At 45.4% G+C, this 20240-nt stretch overlaps 1 protein-coding gene across 2 annotated transcripts in view; it reads right to left on the reverse strand.

Annotated features, from left to right (window-relative positions):
• The window catches only part of DPH1 (diphthamide biosynthesis 1), a 1780687-nt gene that overhangs the window by 926913 nt on the left and 833534 nt on the right, over positions 1 to 20240 (reverse strand). The window lies entirely within an intron of this gene.

Raw genomic sequence — 20240 nt, forward strand, 5'->3', positions numbered from 1 at the left:
AATGCTGGTGTGATGAATCAACTTCCGGGGCACCAATGGTCCGGGGATGAATATTGGTTTCTAAACCATCAATCTGCCTGACACCTCTAGTACACCAGTAGGGATCCCAACAGAAAACACAGGTCAATTATAAATCTCCTTGTCCAATTTTCGGAACGTGGACGGAAAGGCTTATCGTCAGTTAGTTGCAACACAGCAAAAATACCAATATTTCCTAATGATAAAAGGGATTGGCCAGTCAAGGTTGTATACACATAACTACTTTATTATTATCACAACAGACAGTTCTAGCAACACTACAAAACAAAACCCACCCTGTAAATGAATACAGAGTACACACAGTTTCACGAAGGAAAGGGGATGAACTCTGTCAGTAGATAGAAGGGTAGTCGGTAAAGTAACTAATCGCAATAGTTCAAGGATACTTGGTTTCAGAACCAAGGGAGCAATGGGTCGTAAAAAGTCATTAGGGGCCTTCGGAGAAGGACCAGGGGAACAGAATCACAATGCACCTTGTGCTTGTAGAATCACAATGCACCTTGTGCTTGTAGAAGTTCTTGGTGCAGTGACAGTGTAAAGTTGGTTGCAGCTTCTGCGACTGATTTCAAGATGGGAGACAGCTTTAGGTATCAGACGGCACAGTTTAGCAAGTGAGGCTGGACAGATGGCTGAAGGCTGGCCTACACGTCGGCTCAGTGTCAGAAATCGTTGTCTCAGTGCTGGTTGGTGGGTCTGAAGCACTGGTTGTAGTGTCTCGGATGGTGTGGGCGACTGTGGCATAACACTCAGAGGTGCAGTTTGTTGCAGTTCGAGTAGCTCGACTGGACTGAACAGCGTCTGCCTTAAGACTGAATATTCTTAAGGCAGACGCTGGTTGATGCTCGTCAGCTTCTTCCCTGGGCTTGTGTCATCCTTTAAGGCAGACGGCCCACAGCTGACGGGAGTGTTGCAGGCAACAACATTGTCCTTGGTTGGGTTCAGGGAGGACTCTGGCATTTCCCACCTAGAAAGCTTGCTTGCAGAGTCAAGTAGGGCACGCTTTGTGCTGGCTGGGTACCAGTGGTGGAGCTGCTTGGAGGATCTTCTGGATTCAGTATTTCCCCTTGTTCCCTGGGAGATGTTTAGGGGAGGGAGCTTGCTTCCCTCTTGGATTTCCTGGCCTTCCTTCGCTGGCAGAAGCTGTAAGGCAGACTGTACCTTCAGCCAGGGTCCAAAGAAATGGCTCAAGAAATGGCCATAGCTTTAACTAACAATATGATTAGTATATCAGATCAATTAGCCCCATTAAAACAGGAAAAGTTACATAAAGATGACAATACTAAAAAGGGTTGGTTCTCAGAAGAACTGAGAAAATTAAAATCAGCATCGATGAAAGCTTTTCATGTTTAGAAACGCGAATTTAAACCAGACTCACTAGCCATATATAAGAAAGCAGTCAGGGTTTATAAAAATGCCATACTCCAGGCGAAGAGAAACTTTCATAATATCTGCATAAGTAATGCTGACTCTAACGCTAAAGAATTGTTTAAAATATTAAAGGAACAGGAAATCATGCATGCTCCATTGGGCACAGTTGAAACAAATGACAAGGGGTGGTGTCAACTTAACCAAGACACTCTGCAAAATAAGTTGTACAATATCCGATGAACAATGCTTGAAAAAAAGAAGCAGAACTCTGCGTCTTTGGAGACTGTCCCTCTCAAGGTCTTTAAAAGGAATATAGATATTCCTACTTTTAACTTTCACCCAATCAGAGTACCGGAATTTAAAAAAATCATTGAACAGATGAAACCATCACAGTGCAGAGGAGATGTCTGTGCATCAATGATAATTAAATCCTGTGCTCCACCTTTAGTAAAAGCAGTCTGCACCTTCGTTAACGCCTCACTTATTGAGGGGAAAGTGCCAACAGAATTAAAACAAACTATGGTTACTCCAATTATCAAGAAACCGAGGATGCCAAGGGACAATCCATTGAACTATCGCCCTATTTCGAATACTCCTTTCCTTTTAAAAATACTTGACTGGATAGCGTATCATCAAATTGCTGAATGCCTGAACCAGTATCCTATTCTGCATTCACATCAATCGGGATTTAGAAAACTATTCGGAACTGAGACTTCTCTCTTGGAGCTTAAGTCCAGGTTACTAACACAGATGGATAAGAGCGCGCTCTCACTGATTATATCACTGGATCAATCTGCAGCCTTTGATTTAATAGAACATTCTATATTGAATACGAGGCTCAAGGAAGTGGCCAACTTTTCAGATCAGGCCGCATCTTGGATGTCTTCCTTCTTAGAACATAGACACAGTAGTGTCTGCTTGGATACTGCGGAAGCAGACCCAATTTTGGTACTCTATGGAGTCCCACAGGGGGCTAGCACTTCACCATGTATTTATAATCGTTTCATGGTACCTTTCCTCTACATGCTGGAGCAGGAGGGCGTAGTTTTTTCAAACTATGCAGAGTATACCCAATGTGTAGTTCTCCTAACAGGTTTCTATGAATAGGACGAGCTTGAAGTCAACAGAGTCTTGAGCCTGATTGAGAATTGGATGTTGGATAATTATCTTGCCATAAATAGGAGTAAGACAGAGCTAATGACTGTTGGTTGCCCGCATGCTCCGAAGGCTCTAAATCAATCCTGTAGCTCTTTCAAGCTAGGGGATGATATTGTAAATCCACTCCCAAAAACTAAAATATTGGGAGTTACACTTGATCAGTATCTTAATATGAAAGCACATGTGACCTCGGTCGTGTCCCCTGTAGTTTACTATCACACCTGAGGCCACTCATATCACAGAAAAGCGCAGAAACCATTGCAAAAGCGATAATAAGGGCCAAGTCGGACTATTGCTGTAGCCTTCTGCTAGGTACCGGCAAGAAGGTCTTACAGAGATTACAAGTGGTTCAGAACTGGGCAGTTAGAGTGGTAGTGGGGCTATCAAGGCGCAAACATGTATCAGAAGCCAGGCGAGTGCTTCATTGGCTTCCAGTGGAGTCAAGAATTAAGTTCAGAATTCTAGTGATAACCTTTAAGTGTAGAATGCAAATGATACCTCTGTATCTTCAGTGCTACATTAAAGATAAAGTAAATACCAGATTGTTAAGGTCTGTCTCTCAAAATCTTCTGGCGCAACTCAGACCAAGAACTTCCAAGGCAGAGAACGTGATTTTGCTTTTAAAGCGCCTAGTTTGTGGAACCAACTACCAGATCATCTGCGTAAACACAAACTCCTTGCAATATTCAAGAAAGATCTTAAAACTTTTCTTTTCACATGAGATTAGCCCTATGGGATAGCCCCATTGTAAGCATACTTCTTCTCAGCCATTTCTTTTGTTAGTCTTGAATTGGTCCTTAGAATAATAAGCTGTTTTACAGGTAGCCAGATTTGTTGTGTGTCTTGTCCCTCTGTTAGCGCCTTCATGCCTGGGGGTTCATAGCGTGCTATATAAATACCATGTAATGTAATTTAATGTAAATGACTCCTCTTTGTTATTCCTTGTGAAGTCTTCAGATAATCTGCTACGAGAGTGACTCGGCCCTCTTTTAAAGCCAAATGGGCCCCAGTGATTGGTGCAGGCTAAGCCTACCTTAATGAACCAATCATGGGACCCCACCAATAATCTTCTGTTATGCATGAGGTCATAAGCAGAGTGCTTTGCAACAGAAAAGGTACAGGGGTGAAAACATGCACTAATTAGTCCCACCCATCTTCCTGTCTGTTGTGGATTAAAGGATCTCTCTGGTTAATTGAGCTCTCTGTGGTTCCTGATCAAAGCATAGGTCTCCCTTGAAGTTATGGTGAAAACAGACTTTCCGTCTCCATCAAATCACGTACTTCTTCCCTCTAAAAGGGGGTCCTCCTGCAGGGGTTGCCTACTGTAAACAGTTGTCCAAGACATGATAATCACTGCCCTTCATATTAAGGGGTGGGAGCTGACTGCAGGTTGACAGAGATGCATATCAAAAAGGTGTTGAGTTTCATGTCCCCTTTGTCAGCTCTTCAACCAGGCCTCCAACCGGCCTCCTTCAATTAACTCTCACCAGTATGCACCGCCACCAGTAGACTGAAAATGGGCAGGGCGGATCCATGGAGCCTTTGATATTTAATTAGGATGGCCATGACAGGAGGAAGGTGTTTCCCTCCTCCTCTTGATGTTATGTTATGTTATTGCAATTTATAGAGCGCACGGTCACCCGAAGGTATCATGGCGCTAGTAGAGAAAGTGAGAGCAGAGCCCCGGACGATCAGAATAAGTAGATTTTCACCAGCCTTCTAAATGCTAGATAGTCTGTGGTATTCTTAATGGCGCCAGGAAGGTCATTCCACAGCGCAGCCGCCGCTACAGAAAAAGCCCAACCGCCAACCCGATACTGTTTGTATTTAGGCACACCAAGAAGTTCGGCAGTAGCTGACCGAAGGTTGCGGGTGGGTAGATAGCGGGTGAACTTGGCTTGGAGATATGATGCTTTCATGTACTCCTGGCTGGCACATTCCAACAAAATGTAACAGGGAGGACTGCACCTGTAGGCTGTGCCCCCCCCAGAGTACAAAGGTCTATGTGTTTGTTGCGCAGTGAGCATAGGAAAACGTGTCTGGCCTAGCCCTACACATTTTCCCAAAGTTGATCTCCCATCATTCAATTTCTTAAAAAAATATCGGGTGCAAACTCTCAGTGCGGATGGTAGAATTCCTCACAGCCGGCTACCCACAATCTGTGCAGGGCACCAATGCTCTCGAGCTAAGTCAGTGCTTTAAACAGTAAAATAAAAAGAATTAAAAAAAAAAAATAGGCCCACATTGCTCAAACCAAGCCTACCAGGGTGGGTATCAGGTAATATTATCCCCATAAATAATGTTACCATACATAAAGTCACCGGGAAACGACACAGGTGACATTATTTATGGGGACAATATATGGGGAAATGGGAGTGGGGTTTGCAGGGGTGTCCCGCACTCCCTTTAAAAAAATATGGTGGTTGCAGGGGTGCCCCTCGCAGGTTCCACATGGTAAAAATGCCGCATAAAAACAGTGCCATTCTTGTATGTCAACATTTTTGCGGGGATATTGTCACATGGAACCCCAGGGTGAGCTAAACTCTCCAGCAGACAACATTTTAAAATCGCTAGAAATCCCAAAGGCCCCACCCGGGAGAACCGCTAGCAAGAAGACCAGCAAACAGATCTGGTAGTCCCCAAAAACATCAATCTGCCTGAGAACTGTGGATTTGAGACAGAAGACAGTGAACAAGGAAACTAGATTAACCCAACACCAGAGACGCCTGGCGGAGGAGAGATGCCCTCCTTGAGAAGACAAGACTGGTTATAAGATACCTCTGTTTTAACCCCCTGTAGCACCTTTGAACTTTGGGACTTTGTTACTAGGAACCTCAGGATTGTTTCTGTTGAACTTCGTAATTTGGTTTCCACAGTTAGAATTTTTTTGAACTATGAAATACTGGACTTGTCACAGTAAAACTCTTTGGATGGATGAGGGTGAGCACTGTCCTTTTAGAACCTTACTTAGGAACCTGTTCCCTCCACCTCTTACTTTAGGGATGAATACTTTGAGCCATCTTTTCAACAGTTTTGTTTTGGCCACCCTAATCATCCTTACAGTCTCAGTATTTCCTTTAGCAAATATCCTGACCGCCTACCTTTTGTTGATCAATATTGTAAATAAACATTTAAACTTTATTATTTTTTCTATCTCCATTTCTGGCAACACAGGTGACAAGGTGGTGAGACTCCTATGCCTTGCCACAGGTCACAGAATAAGTGGACTTTGAGGTAACTGTTGATGCGATTAAAGGCAATTCTTTTGATTAATTTGGAGTGAAACAGGACGGTAGTAAAAGATTGGTGGGTTCAGCAGAAGATTTCTTGATCATTGGGATGACAGTGGAAATTCTGTAGCAGGCAGGGAAGATACTGGTCGAGAGAGAGAGAGGTTGAAGAGCGAGGGGAAGTGGGAACAGATAGTGGGTACAAGGTTTATGATCAATTATGATATGATATGGCATTTATAACGCGCCTAAACACAAGTGTTTCAAGGCGCGAGGTGTGATCGGATCAATGTGGGAGCGGGAATGATTCGCTGAATGAAGATTAGGAAGGAGTTCAGAGGGGAATATGAGGAGGAAGCAGGATAAAAAGGAAAAAGCAGGAAATGTAAAGAGAGAAGCAAATGCGCAAAGGAAGGGAGGAATAAGAGGGAGGTTAGGGTGCAATGTTTTTGTGATCTTGGCGGAGAAACTCATAGCAAAGAAAAAGAAGGGAGGGCATGGCTGTAATGTTATGGAGAGTGTACAGGGTGAGATCAGGGAGATGAAATAGGTTTAGTGTAGTAGGATGAATTTGTGGGAGTCCAGAGCAGTGTTGAAGTCAATAAGAGTTCTCATATGTAGTAAGGAAGGTGTGGCTATGATATTTTCATTAAAAGCATAGACTGAAAGGTAGTCTTTAGTTGCCAAATGTTTTGGAAATATTCCTATTTGAGGACAGGGAATGAATGAACAAGCAGCGTAGTGATCATTGAAAGAGGTGGCAACTGCAGTACAATATTCTGCAAAGACTAGTTTGATTGAGTGGGCAAGCAGGATATTGAGGGAAAGGAGTGAGCACTCAATCTGGAGTAAGTAGAGTCAGGTTCGAATTTCCTTTTGATGGTGGAGGAGTGAAAGAGACAGAGCACAGAGACAGTGAAGTGGATGACTGAGTGTGCGAGGAAGAGGGTTTGATTGACAAAGCAGAAGAGCTGAGGAAGAAATCAATAAGTTACCACCTAATTGGGGAGCGAGGTTGTGTAAACTGACGAGGGAGTGGTTGTACTGGGTGGAATCCAGTTGCAACTGGTGAGCCTTGGTGATGTTGGATGGATTGGCATCACCCATTGTGACCAAGGGGATGTCTGCTATAACTTCAAGTAGAAGGTCAAGTTCAGAGAGTAAGAGATTTGCGGTGTCAGGTGGGCGATAGAAGAGGAAGGATGGGAAAAAAGTGTTTGACAGAAATATGCACGAAGGAGTGGGGGGGCAGTAAAATCAGAGGAGAAAGCAGAGGTGATGGAGCGTCCTTGCTGATTAGGACGTCAACTCCACCGCCTTTTGTGATATACCGGCGTGAATGGGAAAAGGTGGTGGCAGTAGAAGTAGGAAAGGTCAATTATAAAACACAGCAGTTTACCAGCAGAACCGGTTTCATGGAGCTGTAAATTACAAACTGACACATAACTATCCTATCAGTGGTGAAGTCGGTATGTAGCATGGTTTCAGTAGAAGTGTCACAAGAGGAGATCCTGGTATTAATGATGGCCGTAACAGAGAGCATGGGGTGGAGGGAACCAAAATGGTCAGCAAGGAGAGAGGTTTTGTTACAGATTAATTAGGGGTTCCAGGGGCCCAGAGTGAGGTCAGTGGAGGAGGAAGGGGCAGAGTAGTGGGAGAGGAGATCAGAGAAGTAACTCATGTGGTAGGTCAGGTTAGCATCAGAGGTGTAATAAGGGGGAGAGTGAAGAATGGTGATACGGTGAGAGAAAGGGAAAGAGGTGGGCAAGAGAGACGTGGAGGCGGAGACCCTGAGAGAGGGAACGAATAATGAGAAGAAGGGTGGCTGAGACCATGGTGAGGAGAGGGGAGTAGAGGGTAGATGAGAGAGAACAGTGGGTGACGGGCTAAGGAGCACAGTGGGTCGTTCAGGGATGGTCAATACTTGGCAAGGGTGCTCAGCAGAACTTTGCAGGGATAGGAACAGTCACTGGGGCGAATTCAACAAAAATGCAATATGTGAGTACACAATGAAAAGTACCGGGTAGTGGGCAACAAAAGTGTCAACGTTAGTCCTTGCTACCAGTGTGCCAGTGGTTAACGAGAGGGGGTGGAGAACAAGTAATGACTAGGTATAGAGGTTGTTGCATGCAAGGCAAACATTGGGCCCTACTGGGCCTGAACAGGGCCAAACACTTAAAACCCTAGCAATGTCACCCGAAGATGCATAGGGACTGAGTTGATAAGCGGCCACCCTGACCAAGGCAGCCATTGGCGAGGCTCCCTGATCTATGAATGGATGTCGTAAGCACAAAGCCAGGCGGAGGCTGAGAATGGTGGCAGGCGAGAGTTAACCTCACCTTCAACATGGATGCAGTTTCTGGAAAAACATGTAAGGACTACTCGTCTGTAGAAATATGTGGACTGACTGATTCCACTGATGGGATGTCCCCACTGCATGGAAAACATGTGAAGACGTCTAGTATGATCAAGGTGTGTACACTCACTCCACACACAGTCTCCAATCTATGAGCCCTTTAATGGGTTTAAATAGCAGGTGTTATTCTGTCTGGGTAAAGGGATGGGCCACACCTGCTACAACATGGGGCGATGTGTCACAAAGAATCGATTAACTGTGGGCACGCGATGGACAGGGCCACACATCAGCACTTCAGTGCAGTCTTCCACCTCGTTTCCCTGTAATCAATTACCTATTTAACAGCCTGTTAAACATCAGAACAGTACAGGTGAACACTGACTAACAATGCACTCAAGCACCAAACATATGGGCCTTATTGGGAGTTTGGCAATGATTCCACTACTGCCACTTTCTTTGCCGGTAATGGAATTACCACCTCGTTTACAGCACCGTCAAATTCAGGGTTTGACCTGGAAATGGAGGTGGTTATCTCCAGCCTGCTGCTGGAGGCAAATCCTCAACTTTAAGGCCAAAAATCTGAGATTTACCACTTTTACTGCTCGAAGCTAATCCACCAAAAATCCCCATGCAGTCCCATAAAATCCTAAAATGGGAATTTACACACGGTACCAGCACTCACAACCCTGTGCTAATGGCCACAGGACTGGCGGGAACGCCAAACAATTTTGGTGGTAAACAAGCAATTTATCGCTGATTTGCCACCAAACTCATAATGAGCCTCCTTGTTTCTTGCAACTGTATTGTATGGGTTTAGCAAAAGGTTTGGAAGGTTGCAGGAAATCACAATCCATATGATTCCGATAAGCTCCTGCCATTGGAAGAGGAGAGCCGCCGAGCGGAGCTGTCAGTCTGATAATTTTGAGGCGTCGAGCCTGCAGCTTCCCTTCCGACTTGCGGAGAACTCAACCGGCCTATTGCCAAATTAAATAATTCCCTTCCCCCCGCCCCCTCCCCCCAAAGGCACAAGAGATTTATGGACATGGAGCTACAGTAAAGAGAAAAGAAGGAAGGAAATAAAATCAATGTTTGCCTCCTGATAATACTGCGGGAAAGATGACTTTGCCAGACTTGCTTTTTTCCTTGTCTGCCTTAGGTTTTACGGCAATGTCACCTCTTGGAAAACAAGTTAAATACAATACATGGACACATGTATAACATTTGGTTGGCACCATGAAGAAACGTGCACCCCCGATTACAGACTGCAGTACATTCCTCCAGCTTGCCTATGGGGACCGGCTCTCAATTGATGGGCTCAGAGTATGGTCACCTCATCCACCTGTGCTCTAGAGTAAAGGTTTGAATTGCACGAATCCCAGCCCTTCATTCAAAATTCTAATTCAATTGATTAGGCTCTGGTAGCCATGATAGCTTCAAAGCCCATAAAACAACAGACTAATACTAACAAAGCAGTAACAATAGTTAAGAAGTCAGGTGGAAACCAACTCAAATTCATCAACCATGATTGCGTAGGTAACATTGTGCATGAGCCACGAAGAGAAGCTTGGCGGCTAGCAAGCGAAGATGAGGTGGGAGGGCGCGCCTTACTGCTACTCCCCATGCTTGAAGTAACGCACCCCAGAGGTTTCTTCTTTGCCAATAGGGACAAACATGCAGGTAAATTCAGATCTTGCGATAGGGCACAGCCAACGGGGAGACAGAGAGGAAGGGCCCGGAGGAGCAAGGGCTTTCCATTGCATTGTGACTGCTTTTAATTTTATTTGCTGGCGAATGGTGATCCAACCCAGTTTAATTTGCCATGGGGAAACACGATCGCATCTGCAGAGGGCCCAAATCATTCTAACCGCTTGATTTTGGACAAGCTGTGGTCCATCCAGAGTTTTCTTGGGTAGCTGTAGGGGAGGCATGGTATCACATCTATGACACTGACACAAAATATGTAATTTGTAAAACCTTTATTAACTTGATCGGGTTTGGAAAAACTCCTACTTTGACATATAGCTAAGATGGGAGTCGTCTCGACCATCAAATAATAAAGAAAACAGTCTTAGTCGTGTCTGTCAAATCACAATGGTTTATGCTAACAAAACCTAATGCCTGCCCTATCTCTTATACAAAAAAGTGTGTAAAGGAAGTTTTATGTAAAAAGGAAAGTCAGCTTGCCTCGCCACGTTCAGACAGCACGGAATAAGGCAGTCTCTATAGGCAGGATGACACACTCTGGCTCGGGCTTTAACACTGAAACAGTTGAGAATGTGGATCGAGGCCCGTCTGGCCTTCCACATTAAAGGCTTCTGTTCCACTCTTCCCCAAATAGCGAAACCAAAGGTTCACACCAGGGCTCAGACCTCTTCAAAAGGAAACAAAAGTTCAACGTTGGTCCGCCTCTGCCAGGCTCAGACCTTACACAGTTCAACAACACTTGCCGGGGCTCCCTTCCCCAAGCCTTTAACCTTCGGGTATCCCTCTGATGGGATAAGTGTTACGCTCACCTGGTATCCACAGGGACGCCACCCAGCCGGGTTACTCACTGGTATGCTTCTCAGCTTTGCCCTGATGTGGTCTGCGGGGAAGGTTCTGCCTGAAAATACAGGAGGACTGTGTTCAAGACTGACTGACTGGAGTAAGTATCCTCCCGCCACCCCGTATGATTTCAGTCCCTCTGGCACCCTCTCCTCACCTTGTGGTAGAATTAGGCGTGCTCTCCATCCTGCCTTCTTTGCCGGGGCGCGTTGTCTTTCATGGGCGAGTGCGGTCCAGTTACTTCACTGACGCTAGCCCGTTTGATATTGTTCCGGTAGGCCTTATTGCTGTTCTTTAGTTTTGTTGCTATCCTGCATGCCTTTCTTTGTTTAAAATGTCTCTTTTTTCTCCCTTAGGTATGCGGAGATTCAGCGCGGCGAACTGGCTTGGTTGAGCCCCGCTGGTAAATGTTGGCACATTAAGAGCGCTATGATGCGGTAAGTAAGCGCTATGCGCAGCGCTGCAAAATCTTGCCTTTGCTAACCTGTGTTTTCCTTCCTTGTAGGTCGCTGTGTTCTTCAGCGCGAGTGGAATGTCCGGAGCGGTGCCAGCCGAGAGGCGACCAGCCAGGTAAGCCTTTTGAGCAGTTCGTAATTTGTAAATGTCTCTACTGCTTTCTTTAATGTTGCCTCTATCTTCCACTTTCAGGTCGTTCTGTCCGGCAGGCGTGCAGATTCGAGGAAGCTGTTCTCAGTAGCTGCAAGTGTTTAAAGATGAAGACTGCAGGTAAGATGCTGCTGCTAATGATGTTCCTTTTGTCTCCTTTCAGGTTCTGCTTCTCCGAGGTTCGAGGGAATAGCTGGACACGGCGAGCGTCACGTTGCAAGCTGCAAAGTAACGCGAAGCGTGTTGTCTTGCTCGGGTGTGGTTTAAATAGCCCCAATAAAATAGTCCAGGAAAAGTAGTCCCTAGGCTACAACACCGAAAACACTAGGCCGCATAGCTTGGTTCTTATGAACCAAGCTATGTGGATGCCTCCATGTTGGCTGACAATAATAAAGTAGTTCCCAAGCACATTGTTTATTCATGGTGCATGAGCCTGGCGCCAGGACTGGCCCCATGAGGGCTTTTGAAGAGGATGCCAGGCTCTAGAGGCCCGAGTCCTGACTCCACCCAGCCAATGGGTTTGCCAGAGGGGGTTTTGGGCGAGGGTCGTGACAATAAGACCACTTTTCGGATGTCGAAGACTTTCAAATGTGCTGGCTTCTTTTACAGACCACCGCAGGACCTCTTCGACTCAGTATTCAATGCTTAATTTTTCCTCTCCTCTTCTCTGAGGGTTAACTTTGTTCACTTTCGTTTATACAGTTCATGTATTTTTGTCGTCTCAAACAATGTACCTTTCACAGAGACTTTCCAGTGGGCTACTCCTTTTTGCCTGAGAACTCTGTTGCTCAGTATCGCTAATACCACAGCTGTTCTTGCTTTAAAGATAATTCACAGCTCTGCCTTTCCTCGGTTCTCATCCAAATGTGTGCAGCCTTCACTTGTCATATTTTGTTGCAAACTTCAATTTTTTTTAGCACACACCGGTCTCTCAAGTCGCTTGCCAACTCACCGGCTGTGATTGGTTCTCCCTTGCTTTTTCGATTTCCAATGCATGGGTCAAGGTTAGTACCAGAGGCTTGGCCTCGCCTCCCCAACTCTGTTGTTTACCCGGGAGGGTCGCTTGCATCCTTGAAACACAATGCAGTCTTCAATATTGGGATCTCGCCTTCTCCACGTGTATTTTGTGGCCTTGTGAAGGCAACAACCTCTTGTAGGGAACTCTTGGGGTTTTCGGCCTGCTGCTCTCGTCCCCTGGTCTGTCACTCTGCTCCAGTAGATTCGCCTTCGCCCTGGAAGTTCTGCTCGTACTTGAGTTCCACCTTGTTCAGAGTGTGTCTCTAGGTTCCGCCTTTTATCTGTGTGAAAAGAGCTAATTGGAATCAGGTGTATGCACTTGAAGTCAAGTGCCTGACTTTGCCTGACCCGATTAGTGGGACATTTCCAGTACGATGTATATGAGTTATTCTTGTTGCTCTCAGTAGCCCTCTTGCTCGGCCCAGTGTTTGTGTAGAAAGGGGGGGAATTGTATCCTACAAAATAGGAGGGGTTGGATGTACAGAAAAGGGGGAATACCCCCACCCCCACTCCCCGAAGACCCCTCACCCGGGTGATCCTTCCACACTGGTCCAACCCCAGGGTCTGGGACTGAAGGTGATGGCTGTGCCCTGGCCACCTGAGAGAGAGATTCCCGGGGACTAGCGGCTGAGACACCCTCTGGTTTCTCACATAGCCCACTGCAGATGCTGTTACAACATGACATTTGCAAAATGGCCAGCACTCGGATAAGGGAGGCCTGATAGACTAGTTTAAGCTGTAGGGAGACTTTCACTATATGACTAAGCTGAAATGGGCACTCTGAACAGCCACATTCACTTCAGGTTCAAACAATAAAAGATGTTGAAATTTAACCCCCAAGTTGTGGACCTGTTAGGAGGGGCAGCGTGCCGGGACAAGCACAGGGGATGGATCATCCCAGAAGTCAAAAAGCATGACCTTGGTCTTGCATGCGTTGAATCACAGCCAATTGTTCGCCATACAGCCCTGCATCCAGACCACAAAGTAACCGTTCTTCCAGTGGCCCCCTGACGCTGGATCCAGACTGATTACCAGCTGTGTATTGTCAGCACGCATTTGAAAACTTAGATCAAAACACTCAATCAGCCCACCAAAAGTCATGTGTAAGCCGGTGTGAGAGAGGTGAACCCTGCAGAACAGCACAGGGGAAGAGGCGCACCCTCAGACCAGTGCAATTCAAGCTTGACCTAGTGTACCATGGCTGACAAAAAACAAACATCTTCTCCAGGACAGGGTAGTGTGCAAAATACTGAACTGTTAGTAAAGAATGTTCTTTTAGGCAACTTTCCCTCCATATTCTATGGACCCCCAAACCTTTTGCTTTTGTTTTTGGACCTGTCCTGACATTTTACAAAGAAGTGAATCCTTCACTTCCCTGGCCTGCTTATTTGTCTGGAGGAAACTGATCAGTCCTTCAGACTATCAGTACTGGGAAACTATGTTTCACTTTTGTCTTTTTACACTTTTGGGTAACCTTTTAACAGTGCACAAAGCCCCTTACAATGTGTTGCAGTGGGGATACTTTTGCATCACCCTAGTCTTTTACACTGGGGATTTTTGGTTACTTTTATATGTGCCTAAAGACAAGCTGGTGGCAGCAGTTACATTTTTGCAATACTTTTAGTGTGCACACTTGCATTTACCACATCTGGCTACTACACGTGAATAGTGCCCTAAAGAGGCATGGCCACAAGATTATTTGCTTCTTCTTTGGCCGTATTGTTCTTTGGCCGTATTGTTCCTTGGCCTTCTACCTGCCTTCTCAGATCAGGAAATCCCTAATATGGTCATACATTCGCCAGGGAAAGCTGCTGTTTTTGAGGGCTAGTGCATGCCATTTGTGTGTGTGCCCAGGAAGTAGGTGGGATTGTCTGGTCCAATTCCATAACTTTTGCGCCAGAGACTCTGGAGTGCATGCATACGTGAAACCCAAGGTGGACCACCGCTGGCTGTTTGAATGGTGCAAATCTATCCCCTTGTTGGGCTTGGACTGGCTTCCAGCCAGGATTTGGGCTACAAAGAGGACTTCTGCATCTATTTCTTCAGATCAGCGTTGGAGCCAAGTATCCTATGTAGAAGAGCAGACGACTGAAGATCTGTGGACGACTCCCGAAAGAGGGCTGGTGACCCTTCCTTCATTTGGCCAGGTGAATCCCTACTGGACTACCTGGTCTGAAAATGTGTTTCTGAGGTGCTTCGACCCTTGGACTGTTGGCACCAACCAGTCTTGACGCCTTCTTGAGTTCCAGCCGTCCTGAGCCCTTGAAATCATCCCTGGACCACCCGGTGGACCGACCAGCTCTCCAGTGGGCTACCTCGAGAAAGGCATTGCCGTTCCATGTTTTTGTCCGGTACTTCAAAGGTCACGAGCTCATACTACAGTTGCCTTCCTGACAAGTTTCAGCTTGCACTCATTAAGAGATCCTGTCCTGGAAGGTTGTCTTTGACTGCGACTGGAGAGACACCTGTTGATGCCCGTGTGCAGTGACTGTTGCTGGAACCAGAACTTCCTCCATCTGGTAGAGTGACCTAAAGAGTCCTGCATTGTTGCATTTCTTTGTCAAAAAGGGTTGCATTCACCTCCTGGACCCGACCGGAATCACCTCTGCACCAACAGCTCTCTTGGGCATCATCTACTGGAAACAATGGTGGGAAGCCTACCTCTAGTGAGTCCCACCGACCTGCCTAGTCACTTGGGAAACTCGGAGTCAGAGGGGCGAGTACTTGCAATACAATCAGCTGCCCATGTCTTCCCTATAATAAACCTTAGAATAAACTTTGGTTTATTCTATTCATTTGCTTTTTTTAACGTTTGTTCTAAAAGCTGTTCTAAAAGACCAGAAAATACACTTACTTACCTGTAACATTGTTGAGAAGACCTCTGAAACATTTCCTTTCCTATCTTTTTTCCCTTTCGTGAGATGAAGCGTTTCTGACTTTTAAGCACAAGGCCCCATTGAACACTGTGCTTAGAGAGGCATCAGCTTCACCTCACTGATGATCCCCAACAAGGGTGAAACACGTGTATGGGGTTGCTGGTGGTACTCTCGCTCAGGTTGGAATTGCCATTGCATTTCGGTGCTGGACTGCCCCTGGACAGGACAAAGACTGATATGCAAATGGATATTTCCCATCTGTGAAAGGCACAGTGAGTAAAAGCAGTGGCTACGAACTCTCAAGTGGTTAATAACCACTGAATAGGTTATCAAGTCTGTTATTTCGAGAGAGGGGCGCCCGCTACCTTTGCAAAACTATTTTTCAAGGAACCTGGGATTGGTAACCCTAGGTCTCCTGGGTGCAACCAGACGTGGTCTCCCTCTCACTGTCCTTCGAGAGGCATCATCTTCACCTCACTGATGATCCCCAACAAGGGTGAAACACGTGTATGGGGTTGCTGGTGGTACTCTCGCTCAGGTTGGAATTGCCATTGCATTTCGGTGCTGGACTGCCCCTGGGCAGGACAAAGACTGATATGCAAATGGATATTTCCCATCTATGAAAGGCACAGTGAGTAAAAGCAGTGGCTGCGAACTCTCAAGTGGTTAATAACCACTGAACAGGTTATCAAGTCTGTTCTTTCGAGAAAGGGGCGCCCGCTACCTTTGCAAAACCCATTGAACATAGGGATTGGACTTGTAAAGTTAGGGTATTGCTCTTGTGAAATGGTTTTCCTTAATGCACATCACTTATCTTCCTTTTGGGTGTTTAAGCAAATGGTGTGCATTTATACAAATCTAAGATGTTTAATAACTGAATGTTGCGTTATAATATTACCTGCTTGTTTCATTTCTCTAGGATTTGTGTACTTACCCACCTAAGCAGAATTATTGTGTGCTTCACTGTGTGGACTCATTGTAGAGCCCAGACCAAATCACTCACTCCTGAGACTAAGCATTGACCATTCTCTGCGCTTGCCGTGATTGGGTTTGGCTAAACTCTCAGAGTTCCCCTGTTCACTATAACTAGGGTGGCCTTCTGATCTCCGTCCACCAGGCCAGATTTTAGACACCAATTGGTGAGGGGACTGAGAAGACTCTTGTTAGGGAGAATTCTCATTAATGGCTGATTTCCCTTACCTAATGAGTCCCTCAGCAGCTTTGCTGGATTTCTAGGATTTATTTTTTTCACCTGGTAAGAGTGTGAGCCTTTTTCCCACTCTTACATATGTTTTGCTATGTGTGTTTTCACTTTTTGTGCGATCTTGAGCACTGGAGCCTCACCTACTCCATGGCCTCATTTATATGTGTGTTACACAGCACCTTCAGTGCAGTGACACAGGGTTGTCTTTGAGACTTCCCACCGACTCCATTTTCTGGGGCTGACTACTGTCCCCAGAAAAGGGTAAAGTTGCCATTAACTTTACCTTAGTCACTTTAAACCACAGACCCAGTATGCCACATCTTACATGGAGTATTGGAAAGGGTTAACTCTTATCCCTTTTTGTCTGTGCCTCTTGGAGCATTGTGTTGCTCCCTTTACATTAAGACTTGGCTGGTGGCAGTGGTATCTACCCTAACTTTTCTACCACGATTATCTTATATAAACATGGTATTGTTTTAGGCTATTATATTAGCCTCAAACATAAACCCGCTTCACCAAATACATTTTATTTTGGCTCCGGCTGGGTTTATTCACCATTTCTTTTTGTTAAAGTCTTTCTCATGTTGTTCGCTGTCTTTTCACAGGCTTCTGCACAGAAGCCCTCCTTAAGTCGCACTCCTGTTTGACTGGCTGAGGGGACTGTCCTTGCCAGGACAGCCACCCTGCTGTGTGATTGACAGCCAGGCTGTATAAATGGGAGAAAACTGCATAAAAAGCAGGTCTGTGGGACTGGAAAGGCAGAGTCGCCACTGGAACGAAAGAACCAACGAGGAACTGGCAAGAGGGCAAGAGGACCCCTACAACGACTGAACCACCCGGTGAAGCCCTGCTGCAGGTCCGAATCTCCAGAATCTGACAACAGAGAAGATCCTCCAGGAAACTTCTTCCCTTGAGCTGGTGGGACCAACTAGTTCGCCCAAACTACAAGCCAGGAACCCTCCTCTGGTCGAATTCGCTGTACAGAGCTACAGTGGGCTGGATAGCCAGGAAGGTCGGACCCTGCTTGGGTTTTAAGGAGCGCACCTTTTATTTGTTGCTTTGCGCTGCTGCCGGTTTCTTCACTGGGTAGTGCAGGACCCTCCAGTCTTCCTACTTCTTGTCAATTCGACAGTCGCTTCAGGAACCGTGAGCCTGCAGGAACTACCAGGAACGTCCGCCTCAGCTACAGCTCCTTCTCCATTTTAAGGTACTGTGCAAATCCGGTTGTCCGTTTCGTTCAACCGCGGTGAAAGTATTTGAAATCTTTCTCCAATCCGAGGCTTGTCCTTCTCTTCTCTTTGAACTAACTTTTGTATCAACCAACCTCGTCCGGAAACCGTGCCACGAACTTTACCACAAACTACTCTGAACTGTGTGATCTTCAGAAAAATACTTTTGACCCATTGACTTTGGCCCTAAGCCTTTTCTACCTGATTCTATCTCTCTAGTTCCTCCTGTTCAATTGCCCAGAGTACTTACCTGTTGGTTTGAGCTAATTTCTAATAACTTTGTTTTTCACTCCCTTTTAAATTGCTGGAGTGCCATTTTGCTCCCACTTCATTTTGTGAGCTTAACTTGTCTGGAATTTAAGGGAAGTGGTGTGGTGTATTACGAGTGTGATTTTTAAACTGCTTAGAATAGTGAAATGTTATACAACTGAAGAGTGAAATAAATGTATATTCTTTTACTTGAAAACTTTGAGTCAGTGTTTGCCTGAATCATAGTAATTGCTGTCCTTTGTGTAACTATTTGATACTGCTCACTTACTCTTGAGATACTTCTGGGTACTCCGCTACTGCTATCACTATAACTGTGTAGTACAGGCTTGTACCAAAGGTGAAATTGTACTGTCACTTGTAGTCTTAATTGTGTGTGGTGTTCCCAAAGGGTACTGCATATAATTCAGCCTAACAACTCTGAAGGCCGATGGTATGAAATTCACCTGACCGGTCAAGTAGGATCAGCTCCGTTTGCTTGCCCTTTTCACCTTGCCTAAGAAGCTGCTCACAAATGCCCACTATGGCAGACTCAGCCCCACAGCGTGGTCTAAACCCAGATTGTAAATCATGAAGAAAAGGACCAGCTTCAAAATAATTTTGAAGCTGTTGGGTCACAATCTTTTCCTGAACCTGATCCACTATCGGTCGGGAGCTTGGAAATTAGTCAATAGTTGTCTTTTTTGGAAGGATCAGCAGATACCTTCTTTTCAATAAAGGTGAGATCACAGCATTTTCACAAAAACTAGAGTAGACACCTGTGTGCAAAGATTAACAACACAGCATAGCTCAGGTAAAATGGATGGCAAGCATTTTTCTTTAAACATTGGTGGTTCAAGGATCCAGTATCGATAAGGAATTCCCCAGGCCTGAAATTACCTTGCATAAAGACAAGGAGTAAGAATTAATTTTCAAGCAAAGTCACTGAAACCTCCAGTTTAGGAAGAAGAGCAGCCAGCAGTTTGAGGACAAGGCAAGAATTAGCCAGGGTCTGATTACTAATAGTGAGAATGTTGGAAATAAAAAAGCGAGAAAAGTTGTAAACAAAACTATTGTGGATCCTCGCAAAGGTGAACAGTGGTCGGGGAACTGGACAGCTGTTTTGATAATTTTACAACGTTTCCTGGCAGAAATATCCGCTCAGCCAACCAATCAGCTTAGCATATAATAGCTGTTTGGAAGCTGAAATTGTTGCTTTCTAAAAGAAAAGAGAGGGGGAGACGGAGAGGTAGGGAGAGCAAGATATAGAGAGGGGGGACCATGAGCATGCCAAATGCCTGCATTTTGGTTTGGAGGATATAAGTTCTGTGGTGGCTAACAATGAGCACGTTTCATACCAAAACCTTTCTATCTAACGTGTCATCCTGTGAGCCACTAGCTGGTAGCTGTTAGATTGGAGTCCATTAGATTACCTGCTCAAGCTAATTTTATCTTTTGATAATTTGTGTTTTTATATCTTGAGTGTTTATGTCTGATCTTCTTTGGCTCCTGAATTCATTCCATCCTTACAGATGTGCACCAAAAGAACTACTAGCCCCAATAAAGAGGGGCAAGTCTCACCTCCCCCTCCCCCTCGTAGCTCTTTTGAATGTTCGTTTGTTTGCTCTTCCAATTCGTTGATCAAGCATGCACAAGAAGTACATGGTTTGATATTAGAAGATTCATTGGACTTTATAGCACTTACAGAAACGTGGATGCCTAAAGGCTCAGCAATCATATACCAGGATGTATTACAGCCAATTATTCTAAGTTTATCTAACCTTGACTTTCTGAGCGGGGACCGGGGTAAGGGGCAGGGTTGCTTTTCTTTAGTTTTCTGCTAGTGGACAAACCTCCCGTAATGTTTAATCATTTGAACATTTAACCAATAAAGATTTTCAGTTTGCATTCCCCCCCCCAAAACTAATATTTCTTTTCTTATTTTATTTCGACCACTCTTTGAAGATCTATTTTAATCACTGGCACCTTTTCTGTTTTTAGGCGATTTCAACCACCATATTGACGATCCTACTCTCTCATCAGCTCAAGACTTTGGGCCTCATTACGAATTTCGTGTTAAATTGGCAGTTAATCTGCCCATTGTGCTGCCAAACTCGTTTACAATTACCACCACTCAATCCCTTGGCATTACAACGGGAGTGGCGGCCTGGCAGTGAAAAGCCACATTTTCTGAGTCCATATGACTCCCTGGGGATTTTTGGCTGATTGACACAAAGTGGTAACACCACGCAGTAAATCCGCCCATTTTTTTGGTCAAGTGGAGGACTGACCTCCAGCTTTATGTTGGAGGTGAATTCTGCACTTTACCCTCCAAACTCAGAATTGGGCGGTGAGGTACAATAGGCG

The sequence above is a fragment of the Ambystoma mexicanum genome, chromosome 9 (assembly GCF_040938575.1).
Source record: "Ambystoma mexicanum isolate Mex_15411 chromosome 9, UKY_AmexF1_1, whole genome shotgun sequence".
NCBI classification, from domain to species: Eukaryota; Metazoa; Chordata; class Amphibia; order Caudata; family Ambystomatidae; genus Ambystoma; species Ambystoma mexicanum.